Source organism: Elaeis guineensis, chromosome 6 (genome assembly GCF_000442705.2).
Source record: "Elaeis guineensis isolate ETL-2024a chromosome 6, EG11, whole genome shotgun sequence".
NCBI lineage: Eukaryota > Viridiplantae > Streptophyta > Magnoliopsida > Arecales > Arecaceae > Elaeis > Elaeis guineensis.
In genome coordinates, this window is record NC_025998.2 from 67,075,117 (window position 1) to 67,083,435 (window position 8,319).

The 8,319-nt window shown below is 33.2% G+C and overlaps 1 non-coding gene across 1 annotated transcript; it reads right to left on the reverse strand.

The window, feature by feature from the left end:
• Positions 1 to 1,481: 1,481 nt before the first annotated feature.
• Positions 1,482 to 1,588, reverse strand: LOC140858960 (small nucleolar RNA R71). The gene has a single exon (XR_012142363.1). It is a non-coding gene; the product is annotated as a small nucleolar RNA R71 (small nucleolar RNA).
• Positions 1,589 to 8,319: the final 6,731 nt, after the last annotated feature.

Genomic DNA, 8,319 nt, shown 5'->3' on the forward strand with positions numbered 1-8,319 from the left:
ACGCCATTGCCGGAGAAGGCACCAATTTTAATGTTTGATTTCTTTGATTTTCTTGTGACTATTGCTTACTAACTTTTTTTATCTTTTATAGAAAAAAATTCAAAAATTCAAAAAAAAAGGGAGATAGAAAGCTTCCAAGTTGGTGAGATCAATCCTAACCCTAGCCTTAACTATTTCTTTTTAGTGTTAATTACTATTTTTTTAATTAACCTAAAATTTATCCACATAAACCTCATAAAAATTGCATGACAAGAGTAGAAACTTAATTTTTAGGAGCATTCATCATTGTAGATTTATTTTTGGTGATCGCTGGAGAGAAGGTAAGCTTTTAAGTTTTATTAGTTTTATGCATCTAATTTAGTTGCATAGAACCCCTTGTTTAAAATTGGTTGTGCATATTCATCTCAAATCAATTTAAGGGCAACACCCATAACAAGATAAGGTGCGGATTTCATCACCCTCCCTTGGTCCAAAAATAACTAACCAGCATCCCACATTAACCCTAGCCTAATTAAAATCAAGTAGACATTGGCCCTAGTATTAATCGAGTTCAGTTATGAGTATTGTGGTCAAGTCAAATGCAAAGTAAGTTCGAACTCACTCCTGAAACTGGTGTCTAAGGCAAGAGGTTATAAAGGCTTAGCCTAAGTAGATTTGTGGTTATTTAATTGGTTTGGTTAGCTTACCTAGCTAATTCAATTGGTGTCTAAGGCAAGCAACGGGGGGACCCCCACGATCCCACCTCTTACCTGGCTAGTTGAAAAAAGTGAGAATAAACCCAATTTGCATTTAAGCTAAGCCACTCTACATCGAACTGTTAGATCTAAGAAACCCATAGGTGTTTAGGTTTAATTGTTTGCTAACTTGATTGTAATTAATACTAAACCATAACTAATTCTTCCCACCTTACGTATCTGGGTCTAGGGCTCTTTCTTTCTTCTCTCTCCTTTTTCTTTTAAAAAAAATGAAACAAAAACAAAACTTGAATCATACATTAGGGTTTGCACTGGTATATGCAAGGTAGAAGATCTCTCTATCCTAACTTAGTTAAACCTAATCCTGAGATTGAACAGTTGATTCATATTAAACCTGAAAATCAGATGGCTGGAGATCCTAGAGAACCACCTAGGCAGATGAAGGAATATTTTATTCCTTCCACCTATAACCCATCGACTTATATCCACTTACTTGATATCCCTGCAAGCCACTATGAGATCAAGTCGACCACAATCCAGATGCTTCCGTCTTTCTATGGGAATATTAATGAAGATCCTTACAAGCATCTGGATGAGTTCTTAGAAATTTGTTCCATGATGAAAATTCAAAATTTTACCGATGATGCACTTAGATTGACCTTATTCTCCTTCTCACTTAAAGATAAAGCCAAGTACTGGCTTGGCACAATAGGGAGACCAATCCAAACTTGGGCTAAAATGCACCACGAGTTTCTTAAGAAATTCTATCCCATAGGTTGAACCAACACCATGAGACGAGCCATCACTGGATTTGCTCAACTTCCAGAAGAACAAATTCATGAATCATGGGAGAGACTTAAGGAACTTTTTAGAAAATGCCCACACCATGGTCTATCTAAGTGGCAAATTGTTCAAGCTTTTTATGAGGGTTTAGGTGACCAATACAGACAGATGGTAGATGCATCTTGTGGGGGTGCATTCATGAGTAAAAGTGAGGATGAAGCCTACACTTTGTTTGAAACTTTGAGTAAAAATTCAATCAATTATGCTTCATTATCCTCTTACGAAAGATCAATCCCTCACCAAAAGCAGGCAGGAATTTTTGAGATCAAGCAAACAGACTCTAGTCCTAAGATCGATCTGAACCTAATAGCCCAAAGATTAGATAAAGTCGACCTTCTTGCCCAAAAATTTGATCAGTTCCTAGCATTAGGTCAACAATCTCCTACACAATACACACTATCACCTAATTATCAGGAGATTTGTTCTATCTGTGCTAGCCTGACCCATCATGTGAGCGAATGTCCCATGGCTGCACAGTTTTCACCTTTCATTCAAGAACAAGTTCAAGCTACTCAAGGTTACTCCAAACTTGTCAATGATCCATTCTCTAACACATATAATTCAGGCTGGAGGAACCACCCTAATTTTTCTTGGAGACTCCAACAGACTCAGGCTCAGACCCAAATTCTTCCTTTGCAAAACTTTCAGAGTAGGCCTCCATACCAGAATTATGCCTACAATAGAGGTCAGCCCAGTCAATCTATCCAGCCACCATATCAAAATCAGCCACCATACCCACCTCCGCAACACACCTCTCTAGCCAACGATAGGTTTAGCCAACTTCAACAAATGATCATGACCCAACAGCAATCCCTCGCTAGGCTAGAAGCACAAATAGATCAATTAACTGAATCTACCATGAGGAGAGAACTAGATCAATTGCCAAATGAACCAATATCGAATTTTGAAAATGACCCACCCATCCACCAATCATCGAGACCTAGACAAGAATTCCCAATTTGAAAATGACAAAATAATCTTTGAGCTTAAAAGTGATAGAATTTTTAAGGATCCATACCAAGACCAGATAAGTGAGGTTAGTACGGAAGCTAACCCAATAGAAGAACCTGAGCTTAGTACTGATGCTGATCTAAGTGAAGAAAAGAAGAGAGTAGATGAGTTACCCAAGATATATCCATCAAGAGTCTCATTTTCTTCAGTCTTAGAAGCCAGTTCTTCCACTTTTGAATTACCATCTTCTTCAGAATTAAAATTATCTTTGATCACACTTGAGAACACATGTTTAAAATCAAAAAATATCCTTCCAGTGCCTATTTCTTCAAACTTAACTCCTAACCCAAAAACTCAATTCATGAGAATTTTAAAAGAACAAATAAGAGAAATTCTTGATAAACAAAGGTCTGTGAATGAGTTTGTGAATTATCTTACTATAATTAAAAATGAGGATGTGAAATACTTTTTGAAGATTGGCAATAAAATACTAAAATTTATCATAGGCCATCTTCATAATATTGGCAATCCAAAATCATTGGAATTTATCAATCCAATATTCGACACAGGATAGGTGAGAGAATTAGCATGGTTTGGCTGAAGATAGTAAACTTAACGCTTTCTGGGAGGCAACCCAGTTTTTAATTTTCAGTTTTGTGCTTTTTGCTATCTTTTGTATTTTGTTTAGGTTAATCGAGTCTTACTTAGTATTTTTTTTTGTAGGAATTTAAAAATAATCTTAGCTAAGTTGGAGAGAGAATCAGTTTTGAAAAGACTTATGGATCAGGTAATATCTCTCCTTTTCTTTTTCTTTATATGCACCGTTCATTTTTTCTACTCTATTAAGGACAATGTTGATTAAGTTGGGGGGAGAATAAAAATTTTTTATTTTTAAAGTCCTCAAGTAAGTTAGTATTTAGTATTTAAGCATCTGATTATACTTAAAAATCAAGTTAAACCAAGCACTTTAAAAAAAAAATTGATGTACAGATCAGAGTTTGTGAGATATTAAGAGATCAAGTATTAAGAAAACTCAATAAAGAGTTAAGTTTAGAACTTAAATAGTTTTCTTTGAGCATTTCTAAATTTTTCTATCAGCATCAAAGAAAAGTTTACTTTCTATGAATTTGTGTAAAGTAACTATATGTTTCTTCATATATTTAAAAAAAAATTCAAGTACTTCATGCTGAGTAACCGGGCCTCTTTGCCTAAGCAAGCATTGAGTTTCGCATCAAAAGGTATGAGGGAAAAGAAGCTTTGTTGTAAAGCTAGTTTTAACTTATAGCTTGTTTGTTTCGAGCAAGTAAGTTCGAGGGATATTTTATACCTAGTGCCCTAAAGCCATCTGGTTTGGGAGTCATTGACTGAAAACTCGCTACATGGGTCAAACAGAAAGCTTAAAGGGTTAAGACACTCAATAGCAGTACAAAAAAAAAAATCAATCAATAAATGAAGGACAGAGTAACAATATACTTGTCCATATGAATGTTAATAATTTAGAGATAAAGGTAACGATAATTTGAAAAAGTTTAAAAAAAAAATTAGTATTCTTAGTTTAACTCTCATATTGACTAGTATTAATACCCCAATGACATACCTCATTCACACTCTACTGAACATCAATGATCTTTTAAAAATTATTTGATGAAATTCAAAATTTTAAGTTAAATGGTACTTAATTCTAAATTCTTTCTTTACTCGAGGACGAGCAAAGTTCAAGTTGGAAAGTATGATAAGTGATATATTTTTATATTTATTATAAATATTTTTGGTAATTATGGTGCTAACATCTTCTTAAAAACCTTAATTTCATGAATTTATTGAATTTTCTTAAAAAATAAGTATTTTTGAAAAAAATATGAAATTAGATATATTTATAAAAAAATAGATATTAATTTAATTGAGCAATTTAAGATACCAAAATGAAGAAAAATTTTTAAGAAATTTAATGCATATTTTTCTTATTTTTCAGGCAAAAAATCAGAGCCAAAATCGAGCCAAAATACTCTAAAAAAATAAAGAAAATAGCCTTCGATGCACGATGGACCGATCGGTCGGTCCACAGAGCTAGGGCGCAGTCCACAGAAAACTTCATGTGGTCCACAGATGTGGCTCACAGCAAGAGAGGGGTTTTGCATGATCTGACGGCCCAGAAGCAATCCATCAAGTGATCGGACGGCTGAGAATGCTCCTGACTATGTTAAGGATTTAAATTGCACGATCCGACGGTCAGAACTTTATCAGAACCTAGATCCAATGGCTGATATTCGATCTGACTTTGATAAGGATTAAAATTATGATTTTTTATCATATCTGGATGGTTCGAAGCTGATCCGACGGCCAGGAATATTTTCAAGGAGATTAATACAATTTCTAAGGGTTTTAAGATTTTTTTTCCTACCAAAAAATTATGAAAAAATCATCTATAAATAGGAGGTCCGGGAATAAGCTTTGTGAAGAGAAAAATTGAGTAGAAAGTATAGAAAAAAATAAAAAAAAATTAAATAGCTTTAGGGATCTAAAAAAAAGAAGGAGAGAAGTCGGTTCGCTCTACGGAGTATGATGGAAGACGGAGAGGTCATCAACCATCTTCCCGATGAGGCTTGACTGATCAACTTCGGATCTTTGTTACAATTTTATTTTTATTTTATTTTATTTTTTTTTAAATTCTTTGTACTTGAATTTCAATTTCAATTAATACAAAATTTATTTTTCTGCACTTTAAATTCTTGTCTTTTTTTTTTGCACGTAGATGCTGGGATTTAATTAGTAGATCTTAGTACCAATTTATTTTTATACTTTTTAAATTTTTATTATTTATTTTTATTGCAAGTAGATGCTAGAATCTAGTTAGTAGATCTTAGTACTCGATTTATTTTTCATACTTTTAATTTTTATTTTCTGAGTTAAATTGCTTTCTCCAAAATTTTATTTTTTTATAAAATCAAAGATTTCAAATTAAAATCCTATCTTCTCCATGGATTCGACCTGACTCACTACTTTCTACATATTTTTTAATTTTTATTAAAGTCAGAATTTGATTAATAATCACAATGTCCTAACGACAGCATCTTGACCCTATCAGTAAGCTTTCAAGTTTGATTAATTTCATACATCTAATTTAGTTGCATAGAACCTCTTATTTAAAATTGGTTGTGCATATTCATCTCAAATTAATTTAAGGACAACACCCATAACAAGATAAGGTGGGGATCTCATCATCCTTCTTTAGTCCAAAAATAATCAACCAGCATCCCATATTAACCCAAACCTAACTAAAATCAAATAGGCATGGGCCCTTAGGATCAATTGAGTTCAGTTTGAGTATTGTGATCAAGTCAAGTACAAAGTAAGTTTGGACTCACCCTTGAAACTAGTGTCTAAGGCTAGAGGTTATAAAAGCTCTGCCTAAATAGACTCATGGTTATTTAATTGGTTCTATTAGCTTACCTGATCAATTCAATTGGTGTCTCAGGCAACCAACGGGAGGACCCCCATGACCTCACTTCTTACCTGGCTAGTTGAAGAAAGTGAGAACAAACTCAATTTGTATCTAGACTAAGCCACTCTAGATCGAACTGTTAGGTCTAAGAAACCCATAAGTGTCTAGGTTTAACTATTTGCTAACTTGATTATAATTAACACTTAACCATAACTAATTCTTCTCATCTTACGTCTTTAGGTCTACAACTTTTCTTAAGGATCTCACCTTTAGAATTTTTCTCTTTCTTTCTTTTCTCTTCTTTTTCTTCTCCTTCTTAAAAAAAAAATAATCTTAACAACACACATATTAGGGTTTGCACTAATACATGCATGGTATAATTTTTTCTGACCTAGTTGAACCTAATCCTGAAATTGAATGACTGATCCATGCCAAATATGATAATCAAATAACTAGAAATTCTAAGAACCACCTAGACCGATGAAAGAATATTTTATTCCTTCCACCTATAATTCATCGATGTTTCCATCATTCTATGGGATCAAATATTCTGATTCTAGTCCTGAGGTCGATTTGAATGTGCTAGTCCAAAAATTAGATAAAGTCGACCTTCTTATAGATAAATATCTAGCCTTAGATCTATAATCTCCTGTGCAATACACACAACCTTCTAATTATCAGGAGATTTATTCTATCTGTGCTAGCCCAACCCATCATGTGAGTGAATGTCAGTTTTTACCTTTCATCCAAGAACAAATTCAAGCTATTCAAGGTTACTTCAATTCTATCAATGACCCATTCTTAAATACATATAACCAATATTGGAGGAACCACCCTAATTTTTCTTGGAGACTCCAACAGACTCAGGCTCAGACCCAAATTTTTTCTGTGCAGAACTTTCAGAATATGCCCCAATACCAAAATTATACTTATAATAGAGGTCAGCCTACTCAGTCTACTCAGCCATCCTATTAAATCAGCCGTCAAACCCACCTCCTCAATAGATCAATCTAGCCGGTGATAGATTTAGCCAACTTCAATAAATGATCATGACCTAACAACAATCTCTCGCTAGGCTAGAAGCACAAATAGATCAATTAACTGAATCTACCATGAGGAGAGAACTAGGTCAATTGCCAAATGAACCAATACTAAATTTTAAAAATGACCCAACCATCCACCAATCACCTGGACCTAGTCATCAATCCAATGTCCCACCTAAGAATCCCCAATTTAAAAATGACAAAGTAATCTTTGAGCTTAAAAGTGATAGGATTCTTAAGGATCCATATCAAATCCAGATGAGTGAGGCTAGTACTGATGCTAGTCAAAGTGTGAATTTAGAAGAAGAGATTAGTACTGAAGCTAACCCAATAGAAGAACTTGAGCTTAGTATTGATGCTGATCTAAGTGAAGAAAAGAAGAGAGTGGATGGGTTACCCAAGATATATCAATCAAGAGTCTCATTTTCTTTAGCCTTGAAGCCAATTCTTCCACTTTAGAATTACCATCTCTTTTAGAATTAAAATTATCTTTGATCACACTTGAGAACACATATTTAAAATCAAAAGATACCTTTTCAGCACCTATTACTTCAAACTCAACTCCTAACCTAAAAACTCAATTTATGAGCATTTTAGAAGAACAAATAGGAGAAATTCTCGATAAACAATGGTCTGTGAATGGGTTTGTGAACTATCTTTCTAAAATTAAGAACAAAGATGTGAACTACTTTCTAAAGATTGATAATAAAATATTAAAATTTATCAAAAGCCATCTTCTTGAGATTGGCAATTTAAAACCATTAGAATTTATCAATCCAATATTCGACACGGGATAGGTTAGAGAATCAGCATGGTCTGGCTGAAGATTGTAAACTTAGCACTTCCTGAGAGATCACCTAGTTTTTAATTTTTAATTTTATGCTTTTTACTATCTTTTATATTTTATTTAGGTCAATCGAGTCTTACTTAGTATTTTTTGTAGGAATCTAAAGATAATCTTGACTAAGTTGGGGGGAGAATCAATTTTGAAAAAACTTCTGGATCAGGTAACATCTCTCCTTTTTTTTCTCTTTGCATGCATCCTTCATTTTTTCTACTTCATGGAGGATAATGTTGATTAAGTTGGGGGGGATAATAAAAATTTTTAAATTTTTAAAGTTCTCAAGTAAGTTAGTATTTAGTATTTAAGTACCTAATTATACTTAAGAATCAAGTTAAATTAAGTATTTTTTTTAAAAAAAATTAATGTACAGATCAGAAAGTTTATGAGATATTGAGAGATCAAGTATTAAGAAAATTCAATAAAGAGTTAAGTTTAGAATTTAAATAATTTTTTTTGAGTATTTCTAAATTTTTCCATCAGTATTAAAAAAGAGTTAACTTT